Below are 16,551 nucleotides of genomic sequence, written 5' to 3' on the forward strand. Positions count from 1 at the left end.
AAATTTTATTATTTCACGCATACCATTATGCAACCATACGTTTTCTTTTCCGACTTCACTTCTTTATACTGATACATTTACGGCATTCCATTTAATATTTTACAGACACAACACTCGGCCAGAATTTGCGCGAATCCATTAATTAAAATTCGATGCCACATTTAAACCGTTAGCTCTACTCGTAACGTTAATTTCTGGCTCAAAGAAAATCATTTTAATTTCAATTAACACATCTCTATTACTTTCAAACTCTACTTCATTAAATCCATAGAAAGGCAGGTCAGAATCCATGTCATAAATCAGAAAACATTCATCGTACTCCGCATTTTTTTTACACATTTACAAAGAATGAAAGTGGTTTATGCCTCACTTCCTGTTGAGAATATGTTAATTTCTATTTATAATTAACCAATTTCTATTTATAATTAACCAATGAAATTCTACATATCCTTAAACCAGGGCCTAATGAATTTGACCTCTCCCAGAACAGTAAACAAAGGAAATAGAAAGTAGGTGTGAGATCACTATCAACCAGAACAGAATTGTTTTACGAACGAAATTTGTTTTAGTTTCTTAGAAGGTTTTTTCACGTAAAACGACCTTAGAAAAATTCGATAAAAACGGTGTCAGCAATTTTCTTGGAAGAAAACGTTAGAAAAACGTTTCTAAATAAAAAAAAATGTTAGAATTACCATATACTATATTAAATAGATATTTCGTCTGATTTTTGATCAGGTAAGGCTTCATAATGGTCAACCGTTCCATGTCGGTTTTCGAAATGTAGCTCTAACATAAGCATAGTTGCGTAACCGCAACTATGCCAAAAACTGGTCAAGGTCCATTAGCCAACTCAGAAGACTGACTGACAAATACATGTTGGGCAAAGTCAATTTGTCTTAAAGAAAGAAAACAAATTACCCGCCAAACTAACAGTAAGACCTTCCCCCATATCATTGCTTTTTGTCTTTGTCTTTTGTCTTTCCAGTTCAGGTATCTGTTACCTGCAAAGTGATTGAAGTGCAGACAACAAATTAGACAATACATATGTCACAGTGTCTGACTAAACGGACTTAATATCATTGGTGCTGTGAAACGGGCACAAAAACTAAGTAGAGGTAGGGGCTGTTTTTGAAATGTGTCTTGACAAATGAATTCTCTTTCTTGTTCACTGAACACCCTAGTTTGTCCAACTACAGACATTTGCCAGGTCCTCATCCCTGGTGAGGACACCCAACACACTATCAAAGCTGTTATAGTGGATGCAGAATTAAACTGCCCACTATGCGACGGTCCAATGGATGCATTAGGATGTCAAACTACAATAGTTTGATAATATAGGCTGCAACTCAAAATGCTCTGTTAGCACCCTTGGACAATGTCTGTAATTTTACACAAGCTCATCAGGCATTTTTGTTATTTACAATATCTTTACACGCTGAACTGCTACAATATAAAATTTGTAACTGTTTTAAATTGAACTGTTTGGGGAAATTAAATGGCGCATGCGAAACACATATATAGTATGTATACAGTGGCGTAGCTGGTATAAGGCACAGCGGAGCGGGCCCGGGTCTACATTTTTTTTTAAACATGAATAAAATAAAAATGCTTCAACTTCGAAAAACGCATTAAAATGTTGACCCTGATGGGGGTGAGGTATTAGATCCTGCTCACAATGCCAGCTACCTCAGCCTTGTATGAGCGTTCCTTTAGTTCTATGCGACGTATCAAATCGTTCATGAGAAGCACCATGTCTGGTGAAAGGCTGTCTGATTTAGGACTCGTACACATTCATGGAGAAATGGATGTTTCGATCGATGGAATCATCAATACTTTTGCCTCGGTTAAGTTTAGAAATATTGATTTCATGTAATTGATGCACTTGTAAGAACAATTTAGGACCCCCCGTTTGTATGTATCATATCCGGGCCAACAGCTCAAAAATGCTAGCTACGCCCCTGGTATATTCAACATGTCTCAAAGAAAGAAAAGTATCGCCTGCCAGACTAACAGTTAAACTTTTTCTCATATCAACAAAGAACATTCTTAACTTTTTTTTAGCTCACCTGAGCACAAAGCGCTCATAGTGAGCTTTTGTGATCGTCTTTTGTCCACCGTATGTCGTCCGTCGTCAACATTTTGGCTTTTGAACACTCTAGAAGCCACATTTATTGTCCGATCTTCATGAAACTTTATCAGAACGTTTGTGCAAATGATACCTCGACTGAGTTCGAAACTGGGTCATGCTTGGTCAAAAACTAGGTCAAAAGGTAACAAAAAGAACACGAGGGCCATGATGGCCCTGAATCGCTCACCTGACTAATCTTGCTACATCAACTTAAATTCTATCAGACCCATATACAATCCCAAGCCAGATTTCATCATTTAATACATTCTGACAAAATTTCATTAAGACGTGATGAAAACTGTGACCTCTTTCATCTACACAAGGTACTAAAATTGGCCAGGTGACTTAATTTTTGACCCCAGATGACCCATATACGATCCAAAATCAGATATTATCAAGATAAACATTCTGACCATATTTCATTAAAATCAGATAAAAGCTATGACCTCTATTGTCTACACAAGGTTTTTCTATGATTTGACCTAGTGACCAAGTTTTTGACCCCAGATGACCCAAATACAATTCCAACCCAGATTTCATCAAGATTAACATTCTGGCCAAATTTTATTAAGTCTGGATGAAAACTGTGACCTCTACTGTTTACACAAGTTGTTTTTTTTTAACTTTAACCTAGTTTTTTACCCTAAATGACCCAAATTCGATACCAACCCAGATTTTAACAAGACAAACATTCTGACTAAATTTCATAAAGATTGGATGAAAACGGTGACCTCTATTGTCTACACTAGGTTTTTTTATTATTTGACATAGTGACCTAGTTTTTGACCCCAGATGACCCAAATACAATCCTAACTCAGATTTCATCAAGATAAACATTCTGACCAAATTTCATAACGATTGGATGAAAACTGTGACCTCTATCGTCTACACAAGGTTTTTCTATTATTTGACCTTGTTACCTAGTTTTTGACCCCAGATGGCCCAAAATACAATCACAACCCAGATTTCATCAAGATAAACATTCTGACCAAATTTCATTAAGATTTGATGAAAACTGTGACCTCTATTGTCTACACAATGTTTTTCTATCATTTGACCTAGTGGCCTAGTTTTTGACCGCAGATGACCCAATACAATCCCAACCCAGATTTTATCAAAATAAACATTCTGACTCAATTTCATAAAGATTGGATGAAAACTGTGACCTCTATTCTCTACACAAGGTTTTTCTATCATTTGACCTAGTGACCTTGTTTTTAGATGGTCGCTTTAGCGACCGTCTCAAGTGCTAGATGGGAAATTCAGGTCGATACGGCCTAGGTATGATTAACCCAATACCCGCTTGCGTATCCGCGCAAGAAAGAGTTGTATAATTTATGCAAGAGGTTTGAGGTCTCCAATATTGTGTTTTCACAAATGGAAACATTATATTAATATCGTGTTATATTCAATATTTTCGAACGGTGTTTTATAGAAAAGAATCAATAAACAATGATCGTATTGTACGTGTCGCGGAGGAGATTGTTTATGAATGATTAAAATAGTCCACTTTCTGCTGCGTCTGCGTGACGTAGTATTTTCGCTCAGCTCATTCATAACTCTGCGGCTGGCGATAAACAAAGGGGAGTCCGGGTGAGAATAACGCACTAGTAAGGTTACGCTTGTTTATATTCACAGGTCTCAATTAATAATACGTTGACCACGAGTTCAACAATTATTACAGGGATACGATAGACAACATAAAAAATGTTTCATTATCGCTGAAACTGTTAAAAAACATTTAAATATAACAAGAATATTCTTTAGTAGTCTTGCTGTTTTGAAATAAGGTTTGAATTTTGGTTTCTAAATAACTTAATTCAAAACAAAAGTTTAATAATAGTGTTTTTTCGGCGTAAGCTGTATTAAGCCAGCTTTTCACCCTGACTTGACCTTTGTAAGTGTCCAATAATATTCAAATAAAATTTCCCGCGGCTAGGTACGAATGAATACACTTCATTTATTCCATTGGCTGATTTGAGTATAACCCCAGAACATTGGAAACATATCCGCGTCTTTGTAACACTGTTTTACTGCATGAAACAATTTTATCTCTAATGAAAAGGCTCAATAGATAGAACAGTTTTACAATCAATTTTCGACATAAATACAGTTTGTGCGTTCACCTTTTATTTTCAGAGAATTACCAGCGCAAAAGCGTTTATACTAAAGGCTATATTCTCATATTTAGTACTTACTTGCATTGCATTTCAACCCGCGAGATTTCGGGTCAATTCGCGGCCAGTGTGTGAAAGTCAGAGTTTATATACAGTTCATCACCGGAGTTCGCAGAAGGGGTTGCGATCTTTTCATTGAAGGAAAAAATTGGAATCTATGCTATTTTTGTCTGATGGAGTGAATAGTACGTTTTGTCGATATATCAATATTTTAGGCACAGCTGTTGCCTTGGTCGTGTACAGTTGGCGTAAACAAGCCGTCGTTTCAGAAGCAGAATGGTTACCTAACTTTAATGCATTGCATTCCAATCCGCAAGGTATCAAGGTCAGTTTGCGGTCAGTTGCAGAAATCTTTATATAAACGCCGTCTCGTAAACTTTGTGCACTTGAAGTCTGTTTTGATCAGAAAGATACTAAATAAAGATATTCGGTGATATTATTGTGGTATGTCAATCATCGATTTTTAATATGTTTTCAACATTTGCATGATAAGGACCAATTTTGATAAAATTAATTAGAAATATTTATCCATTTAGACCAGTTTATTAAGCATGAGCACAATAATTCACTATACTATAATTATGCAATTAAATAAGATTCGACTATTGCCGGCTGACCTATATGCACTCGTTTATTTTCATGTTTCTTGTGTTTTTCTATTCTGTAAATATAGATATCTGAGTAATAATATCACATAAAGCAAAATAAGCCACGAAATCTGGCGCAACACCCCGTAATTGATTTGCTTGTGATGTAGCTAAGAACTGCGCAGTAAAAAGGCATCCGCTACTTTTATCTCATAGAGATAACTTTTGATCGTTCATAAACATCGACCACAATCAACGCCGTATATCTTTTTTTAAGATATTTCTTGTTACTTGTTAGTCGCATATTTACCGCATTATAATGTGTGTTATAATAAGCAAACCATACATTAGTAAAATTCAATCTGCCTTCGAACATAGAAGGAATGGGTCAAATGGGTGCTGCGTTTCCTTTGCTTACTTCAGTTAGAGGTCAATTCTTTACGTAATAGCAACCACAAGGCTCCGGCTTCAAAGGAATTGCGGAGCGATTATAAAAGTCGTAGTCGCATGGTATTTGCGTTTAGCGTCCTATTTGGTTAGTGGTTCTTTTTTCGCGGGTGTTTTGGCATTCATGATATGAGGCTATTAATAGATGCGCCTGTCGATAAACAAAGGAAAGTTTACGGGTTATAACAACGCAATAGGTTACGCTCTCACATACAACTCAATGACGTAGTACAGGTCGTAAATTGACAGATTCGGGAAAAAGTTGACGCTTATTTATATTCTTAATTTATAAAACGTTGAACATAAGTTCAACAATAACTTCAGCGATACGATAGACAAAAACAAAAAAAAATGTTTCATAATCGCTAAACCCAAATATAACAAACAATTTATAATAATAATACGAATGACCTGTTTCATAACCTCGTTCATGCTACTACAGCGGGTATTTCTAAAAACGTTCTATGGTTCTGAACAGATAGCGGCGATCTTTTGTATTTACGGGTGCTAGTAACGCAAAAGTAGAAGGTTGGTAGAAGGATAAGCTTGTTTATATTCACAGTTCTCAATACATAGACAGTTGGATATGAGTTCATCAATTACTACAGGCATACTATAGGCAACCTCGAAAATGCTTTTTAATCGCTAAAACCGAAAACAACTACAGTCCACTCTCGTTATCTCGACATCGGATATCTCGATATTCTCGATATGTCGAAGTAAGCTCAATGTCCCAACTTTTTTCCTTCTTTATCTATGTAAGTAAACATCGCATATCTCGATTTTCGTTATGTCGAATTATTCGATATGTCGATATAAAATTTTGTCTCGAGTCCCGATTTTACATGTATTTACTGTGATTTATCTCGAAGTGCGAATAACTGTCCCAGTGTCGGAAAAAGGTGCGAAAATTTTTCTTTGATCACCGTCCCGCTTAGCCCGGCTGCTCCCGATACTTTGCGGTAGGAAATTGATGTATCATCGATTGCATCAATGATCACACGTGTGTAATGTCGTTAGCCATCATTACTTGAGTAAGGCCTGTCACTTTAAATGCAATTCATACACAGCCTGCCGAAAGGCCAAAATAGTAATTGTTTTTACAAACAACATTCCAAAATGCATTGAGTTATATTTTTGCGTATATAAAACGTAGTAAAGATAATAACGATGATAAAGACAAGACTTAAAATGGTTTTTCATTTGTATTTGATCCTGTACTTATAATCTATTGCACTTTGCATTTCAAACAACAAAACGTACATGTACAGTTCAGTATTCCTGAACGTGATTTACGCATGTTCAGATGGAAAACCCTCGTCTTGATTGGAGGTCAATTGCATCATAACTTTAAACAGCAACATAACCAGATGTTTACTCGACAGTCTAGAAAAATTATAACCGCATGTTTTCATACAATTCTGTAATACTTAAAACGTCATTTTAAGCATTAAAATAGCAAAATTAATCGTGCCTCGTAAAAATGCGTATACATGTATATTAGGAAGAGAGTATTATGCCTCATGCTGACGGCTTTGTAAGACCGCTTAGCAGGAAATTATATGTTAAAAACAAGGTAAAATTGCGTCTCATTTTCGTTTGAAAACGCCTAATCGGATATCTCGAACTCTCGTTATCTCGATATTTTTTCATGTTCCCGCCGACTTCGAGATAACGAGAGTGGACTGTAAATATATTATATTAAATATATTTATATCAAAAAATGTCTTTTTAAAATGTAGTCGGCGTATACGCTGACTTTGAAATAAAGTTAGCAATTTACTTTTCTAAATAATTAAATACAATTAAACAAAAGTTTAACTATTGATTTGTGTTTTTCACTTGTAAGGTGCATATTCACCACATGAAATGTGTGTTAGCATTGTCAAACCACACATTAGTGTAAGTAAATAAAAAATATACTACGGGAGAGCACTTCATAGGTGTCCTCATATGCCTTGTTATGAGTATCTTTCTTCACTATCGAAATATATCGTATGTTTATATTTGATTTAAACGCAGTTTTCTTTCGACACATTTAAATCACACGTCAATAGCGCCGTCATGCGAAAATGGGTCTTATGCGTTTCGGCAAGCGTTTGTTAAAGCCAACATGTGCTTTTGCGCAGTCAGGCCATAGGCGATGCTGTTCGCTTTAAAATCACTCAATATGTTACGTTTCTCCTTACCAGAAGGAGGGATAGCTGAGTGGGCTATTTATATGATGGGCGCATGTGGAATAAGACCCATTCTCGCATGACGAGGGTCATTACAAATCTCCTTGCGAATTGAAAATGCCACATTGAAGAACAATACTTTTTGATACAAAATTGAATTCAAAATAGCAAACTTGTTAATAATGGCAGCCTATCCACACATTAAGGAATGATTTCCATACGTGCTGACCAAGTACGGCAAACATTGTGGTATGATAATTAAACGATTTTCTCTTATCGTGACTTTATACTATTTCGCTAATGATTGTTTTCTCATCTTGGAGGCGAAAGTGAAATTTTGCGAGATGGATTGTAACGCTTAATTGTAACAGGGCCACATATTGTGTCGTTTGAGCATACAGAGAGAAGTCCGGAATTCCTAACACTGAACAGTGATACATCCTTTGAATTGAGCACATACGCAGTGATGTAGCAAAACTTCAGAGGTTGTTTCTCGAATCAGCTTATTAAATATTCGAAAATATTCATGCGTGTCTGTTGGCGTTATGTAAAAGTCACTAAGATGAAAACTGAAACAGTTACGCCTAAAAGCGCATTAGTGCTCTATACCTATGTTTATGTTAGCGTTGTTAACACCGTGTGAACTGCTCGGGTAACAAGTAAAGCATAAACAACAATGTTTATATACTTTTATTTCTCCATATACAATATACGAAGATTATTGTATATTTTGAATTTGTATATGGTGTCAAAAATCAAAAGTTTTGTACACGGAACTTCCATTATAAATTTATATTCTTGGTGAGATAGTCATTTGTTATTAGAAAAATATTCCTTTAATATGATGGTGACTGCAAATTTTCTTTCTTTATATTAAGTTCTCATAACCATTTTCATCATACTTTCTATGCTTTCAGAACTTCCAAAAAAGCATGTTGTTTTTATTTTGTCTTAGTTATTTCTATGAAATAATAAGGATGATAAAAAGTGCACACAAAATTCGACCCGTGCGCTATGACACACACTTTATAAAGTTGTATGGCGTGTGTTCATTTTAAACTTGCGATTAATTTTCATAAATGAATTGCGTGTTAAATTATGCAATAGCGAACATCTTCAGTGCCTTCAGCGCTTTGATTTTACCTAGTGACCTAGTTTTTAACCCCAGATTAGCCAAATACAACCCTAACCCAGATTTCATCAAGATAAACATTCTGTCCAAATTTCATAAAGATCGGATGAAAACTGTGACCTCTACTGTCTCCACAAACAAATTGTTGACGGACACACACACACAAATGCACAACGGACGCCGGACATCACACGGTCACATAAGCTCACCATGTCGCTTTGTGACAGATGAGCTCAAAACCTTATGAACACTGTAGAAGTCACATTTGATGTCCAATCTTCATGTAACTTTGTCAAAATTTTTGTCTTAATGATAAGTTGGTTGAGTTAAAAACTGGTTCCTGTCCATTAAAAAACAAGGCCGCCAGGGGTCGGGGCAGTATTCCTTATATGGCTATAGAGAAACCCTGTAAGCACTCTAGAAGTCACAAATTTATTATTTTTGCCCAATCATCATGAAACTTTGTTAAAACATTGGTTTCATGGATATCTTGGAACAGTTCGAAAATGGTCCAGATCGGTGAAAAAACATGGCCGCCACGGGGCAGGGCAGTTTTCTCTATATGATTACAGTGAATACATGTGAACAGTCTGTAAGACACATTTTTTGCCCAATCTTCATTAAATTTGGTCAGAAGATTTGTTTCCTAGGTACTATTGTTGAGTTTGAAAATGGTTTGGATCGGTAAAAAAACATGGCCGCCAGGGGGGCATTTTCCTTAATAGTAACAAGAAATATCTTTAAAAAAAGATATACGGCGTTGATTGTGGTCGGTGTTTATGAACGATCAAAAGTTATCTCTATGAGATAAAAAGTAGCGGATGCCTTTTTTCTGCGCAGTTCTTAGCTACATCATAAGCAAATCAATTACGGGGTGTTGCGCCAGATTATGGCGCACCAAAGGGGTCGAAACTTTAACTTTTGCTGAAGCAGAAAAAAATGCTGCTCGAGCAGCATTTAAAAGCTGCTCGAGCAGCAAATTGCTGCTCGAGCAGAATCTAGATGCTGCTCGAGCAGCATATTTTCTGCTGCAGCAGAAAAATCCTGCTCGACCAGCATTTATTTTTAGATTATGGCATCAGCCAATCAGAATAAGATTACACATACGCATAAATCATGTAACGTTGGAGCAATTGATCAACCAAATTGGCATGTTCGTACATGACTTATAGATTTTAAAGCTTAATTATTATTTTATGAACAACTACGGAAAAAGGATGAGAATTTAATAATAATTGATTAAAACACAGATTATGAGTTTGTTGCAGTTTTTCTAAAGTTATTCTAAGGTCTATTTCGTTTCCGTAGAGGTAGCTTATGTCGTCCGTTATGTCGTCCGTTTGTAAGCTCAAATTTGATTGGCTGAGGGGTTCAAGGGCTTATTCTTAAAATAAATGCTGGTCGAGCAGGATTTTTCTGCTGCAGCAGAAAAAAATGCTGCTCGGGCAGGAATTTTGCTGTTCGAGCAGCATCTAGATACTGCTCGAGCAGCAAAGATGCTGCTAGAGCAGTAATTTGATGCTCAAGCAGCATTTAAATGCTGCTGGAGCAGCATTTTTTTCTGCTGCAGCAGAAGTTAAAGTTTCGACCCCTTTGGTGCGCCATACCAGATTTCGTGGCTTATTTTGCTTTATGTGATATTATTACTCAGATATCTATATTTACAGAATAGAAAAACACAAGAAACATGAAAATAAACGAGTGCATATAGGTCAGCCAGCAATACTCGAGTCTTATTTAATTGCATAATTATAGTATAGCGAATTATTGTGCTCATGCTTAATAAACTGGTCTAAATGGATAAATATTTCTAATTAATTTTATCAAAATTGGTCCTTATCATGCAAATGTTGAAACCATATCAAAAATCGATGATTGACATACCTCAATAATATCGCCGAATATCTTGATTTAGTATCTTTCTGATCAAAACAGACTTCAAGTGCACAAAGTTTACGAGACGGCGTTTATATAAAGATTTCTGCAACTGACCGCAAACTGACCTTGATACCTTGCGGATTGGAATGCAATTAATTACAGTCACTACGTTATTGTCAGTAAGACCGGTGTAACACAATGATCGCAATCCCTTCTGCGAACTCCGGTGATGAACTGTATATAAACTCTGACTTTCACAAATGGCCGCGAATTGACCCGAACCTCGCGGGTTGAAATGCAATGCAAGTAAGTACTAAATATGACAACATAGCCTTTAGTATAAACGCTTTTGCGCTGGTAATTCTCTGAAAATAAAAGGTGAACGCACAAACTGTATTTATGTCGAAAATTGATTGTAAAACTGTTCTATCTATTGAGCCTTTTCATTAGAGATAAAATTGTTTCATGCAGTAAAACAGTGTTACAAAGACGCGGATATGTTTCCAATGTTCTGGTGTTATTCTCAAATCAGCCAATGGAATAAATGAAGTGTATTCATTCGTACCTAGCCGCGGGAAATTTTATTTGAGTATTATTGGACACTTACAAAGGTCAAGTCAGGGTGAAAAGCTGGCTTAATACAGCTTACGCCGAAAAAAAGCTTGTGAACACTCTAGAAGTCACCTTTTTTTCCTAATCATCATGAAATTTAGTCAAAACATTGGTTTTGTATATATATAGGACGTGGTTGAAAATGGTCGTGATCAGTGGAAAAACACTGCCACCATGGGGGTGGGCAGTTTTCTCCATATGTATATTGTTATTAAAAAACAATTGAACAGTCTAGAAGGCACATTTTTCGCCCAATTCTCATGAAATTTGGTCTTGTTTCCTGGATACAACGGTTGAGTTCGAAAATGGCTCGGACCGGTAAAAAAACATGGCCACCATGAGGGGTCTTTGTCCTTATATTATATAGTAAAAAAAACTTGTGAACCCTCTAGAAGTAACATTTTTTGTACAATCATCATGAAACTTGGTCAAAACATTGGTTTTATGGATATCTTGGTTGAGTTTGAAAATAGTCGTGATAAGTGAATAAACATGGCCACCAGGGGGTGGGGCAGTTTTCTCTAAATGTATATAGTGAAAACACGTGAACAAACTAGAAGACACATTTTTTGCCAAATCTTCATAAAGCGGGTATATACGATTTTTTTATATGTGTTTAATTGTAATATATTGATAAAATATGTTACAATAACACAAAATAGGCAAAAAAATTTTTTTACATTTAAGCCGAATTTCATAAAATGCAGCAAAGGCAAATTAGCGCCCCGAGCCGATAGTGACGTAAATATTTTCCTACAATAACCGAAGCATTCGTCTTTGCAGTAGGATCGGATATAGTGTTCGTGTGTCGTATGAATAGATATCGTTGCAGGAATTCAAATAAACCGTTAAAGTAAGTTTAGATGCACATCGTACATGTATGGTATACATGCTGGCGACACATGTTCTTCTTAACTTTTATTTTAATTTATATTGAAATATATATATAATAAGTTTTTTACACAGTTTATATAAATTCATAAATATTTGACAAAATCGTATATACCCGCTTTAACATTTGGTCAGAACATTTTTTTTCCTGGATACGGTCGAGTTCAAAAATCGTTTTGATCCATCTAGTAACATGACCACCAGGCGGAAGGGGGGGGGGCATTTTCCTTATATTTATATACTATACTATACTAAAAAAGCTTGTGAACACTCAGTCACATTGTTTTGGACAATCATCATGAAACTTGGTCAAAACATTTGTTTTATTGATATGTCACATGAGATTGAAAATGGTCGTGATCAGTGGAAAAAACATGGCCGCCAGGGGATGTGGAAGCTTTCTCGATATGTATGTAAGAAGCATTTTCCATTTATATATATTTTTAAAAAATCTGGGTATTAAAAACATGGCCCCTAGGGTGGGTTATTTTTTATTTAGGCCTATTGTGAATACTTTGGAACACCTTATTTTTAAAGTCAGTCTTGTTATACCAACAATTTGAAATATTTGCTGAAGAGTTTTAATTTTTGTTCCTTGCCATCTTAGTCTCTCAGTCGAGCGACACAGGGCCCTCTTGTTTTATATGTCATGCTTATGACAACAAAATACAGCTGCTAATTATTGCAATGCCAAATAATGTGAAAAAAACGTAAACATATAAATTACAATTTAGAATGAATTGAGGGATATTTCTCTATTTTTGGAATTACACTAATTTATATTCAATTCAAAATGACATGTTTTGTTAAAGATCAAAAGTGCAATTCTATGAAGTTGCATTCACTGTATGAATTTTTTCAGGACAACAGTGACATTAAATATGCCAAGGTAATACCTAGCATCAACAAACCTTGACGCAAATCTACCTTATCACCCCCCCCCCCCCAAACAAAACAACACAACAACAACAAACAACAACAACTGAACTTCTCCTACATGTCACACCTGGAGGAAACAGCAGGAATCAAAGACTCTGAAGGAGATTCTGGATTTCCTCAAAATCTCCAACAGGTATATCAGTATACTTATATTATTTTTCCTTATGTACTTATATGCCTTATATATCTTAGTCATTTTCTTAAAATTTAATGATGTTTTTCTTTCAACTAAAGCACTATATAGAGAAATTTAAAGGAAATTATAGAAGAAAATATATACCTTTTAAGCAGGGCAATGAGATGAATGTTTTTCCCAAAATTGGCACTAAAATGATCACGGAATGGACACACATTTCAATGTTCCCTTTCAATTAGATGATGTCTGTTTATATTTGATTGTAATCTGTCATTTTCAAATCCTTATTAAATTTAAATTTGATTGTAATCTGTCATTTTCAAATTCATACATTGTTTTTTCTATTGTTTACCATGTAAGAATAATGATTTCTAATCTGGCAAACTTTAATTGGGAACCAACTTTTCAGTTTGATTATATATGCCACAAATCAACATGCTCCATTAGCACTCTTGGAAAATGTCTGTCATTTTACACAAGCTCATCAGTTTTCGCCCATAAACAATATCTTTATATGTTGGACTCCTACAATATTAACATTTGTAGCTGTCTTTAATTAGATTGTTTGTGGAAATTCAATGGTGCATTTGAAAACACATATATAGTATATATTAAACATGTCACAAATAAAGAAAAATCAAAGCGCTGAAAGCACTGTAGGTGTTCGCTGTTGTAAAATGTCGTCCTTGATTAGCTTGTGCACATTGCACAGGCTAATCAGTAGGCAAAGGCTAATCTTATTTGTCATGCATTAAGCCCCCTTTTCCCTGAAAGCAGCCAATATGTACAGATTTCAATGATAAACACCAGACTGGCCAATCTCGTTTTACAAGCTGTTAATCACTATTAGTCATATAAACCCTCTGCAGTGTACCAATACACAGAAGTTTTATAACATTCACATTTATGTTGAGGCACGAACGACAACTCTTCTAGGAGAATGGCATTTGTCGTCTGCTGCAACAGGCAGTGGTTGTTCTTCCATACCGTACCTAAGGCTTCTAAGCACATACTGATTTGCAAAATATGGTCTGTAACATTAGTGTGAGCTAACGCTTACACTAAAAATCACCTTTCAGACCAACAGTTAACCTTTTTCCCATATCAACAAAGAAACTCTTATAACATCATTGACCATCCAAAACTTAACAACACTTTTTGTCTTCTCATTCCAGGTGTCTGTTTCCTGCAAGGTTGTTATAATACACTCTACCGAACAAGTGAAATACTTAGATAAAACAGAAGTCACAGTGGCTGACTCGACAGGCTCAATTACTGTAGTACTCTGGAATGAGCAAAAAACTTGGTAGAGGTTTGCTCAACCTTTTTGTTTAAGAATGTCATAACACGCATTTTTAGCAATGAGGTGAAGCTATCGGCTTCACTGAACACAGTGGAATGTCCGACGACAGACATCGGGCAGGTCGTCATCCCTGAGGACGATGACACCCAACCTCCAATCCACGCTGTAGAAGTGGATTGAAGGCACGAACTGCCCTGTTTGCAACAAAAGGATTGATGCAATAAATGCTGCAGTTCCAACAGTAAGATGCACCCACTGTGTCAAGAAAATTAAAGTTTCATCCTTGATCAAAAATGAAATCTGAAAGTGACATGCTATGGAAAGGAATTTGTTGTTTCTTCAGCTGTATTAGACTGGGCATTACCAAACAATAATGAGCTCACCATTGATAAGCTGGAAGACGATGTTCTCCTACAATTTCATGCCTTAATAACCAGAAACCGTGTAGCTGCATTGCATTCAAATAAGCAAGATGAATAAATATGGAGAAAAACAGGTTACTGCCCTATCATGTAATATCATGTTATATATCACGTGAGTCTTAGAATGTAATGACTAGCTGAGCCATTGTTATATTCGTGCCATTAGCCTGATATTTTACACAACGATAGGGCAATAACCTATTTTTCGTTTGTCATACCTCTACATTCCCAGTTAAAAATATAAAATAAAATGAATACCTACAACATTGAATTTTTAGTGGTTATGAATAAGCTGTTTTCATTTTACAATGATGTCATTAGCACTTGCTGTTAATATTTGTATAATATGTTTTTTTCGCTGTTTGTTGTTTTTTATGTCTAAGATTAATTACATTTTCTTTTGAATCTTATTTTATTTAACAAAAAAGATGACTTTAATATCGGTAAATAAGAACTTCACTTCAGCAATGCTACAGATCAGCTATGAAAACAGACAATTTTCTAGTAAATCAACACTATTTACTGTTTTAACTTTCTCAATTTTAATATACGAAGAAGATGTTTAATTCTTTTTTTTTTCCACATATGCTGTTGCTTAAATTTCTACACATTTTTAATTCTGCATATTACTCAATTCATGCAAAAGACAGCAAAAAAACAAAATATCTGTGGTATTGTACATTTGTAATATTCAGGATCTTACCAGATTATATTAAACTTTTTTAATCATGTAAAAGGAAATACAGTTTTACAGTATATGAAACGGTATAATCCAAATAGTTATACACATACTAATTATAAAAAAATGAAAATTACATAATAATATTTGATAAGGATATGTAAAATAATTCAGCAACAGTACTTGATTTTTTTTGCTGAATATCACTTCAGAACTAGTGTCACATTCCTTTACAAACAAAACTTTCCCTTCAGTTGTTGACAGGTTATGAAAAGGAGCCCACATTGCATGGTTTCCTATGACCCTACTATGGATGTTCATTTATTGATAAATGATAGGCAGGAAAAAGCATTTTAGATGGTCGCTTTAGCGACCGTCTAATGTGCTTGATGTAAAATTCAGGTCGATACGGCCTGGGGTATGATTAGCCCAATTCCCGCTTACACTACGCGCGAAGAAAGAGTTGTATAATTTATGCAAAGAGGTTTAGTTCTCCAATTATGTTTATTCACATGGAAACATTATATTTATATCGTGTTAAAATGCAATAGTTTCGAATGGTGTTTTATAGAAAAGAATTAAAAAAAACAATGATCGTATTGGCACGTTGTCGCGGAGGAGATTGTTTATGAATGATTAAAATAGTCCACTTTCTGCTGCGTCTGCGTGACGTAGTATTTTCGCTCATCTCATTCATAAATCTGAGGCTGGCGATAAACAAAGGGGAGTCCGGGTGAGAATTACGCACTAGTATAAGGTTACGCTTGTTTATATCACAGGTCTCAATTAATAACACGTTGACCACGAGTTCAACAATTATACCGGAATACGATAGACAACATAAAAATGATTCATTATCGCTGAAACTGTTAAAAAAACATTAAAATATAAAAAGAAATTCTCTTAAAAAATGTAGTCTTGCTGTTTTGAAATAGGTTGGAATTTTGGTTTCTAAATAACTTATTAAAAACAAAAGTTAAATTATAGTGTTTTTTTACTTTTAGTCGCATATTTACCGCATTATATGGTGTTATAATAGGAAA

Source organism: Dreissena polymorpha, chromosome 4 (genome assembly GCF_020536995.1).
Source record: "Dreissena polymorpha isolate Duluth1 chromosome 4, UMN_Dpol_1.0, whole genome shotgun sequence".
In the NCBI taxonomy this organism is placed as follows: domain Eukaryota; kingdom Metazoa; phylum Mollusca; class Bivalvia; order Myida; family Dreissenidae; genus Dreissena; species Dreissena polymorpha.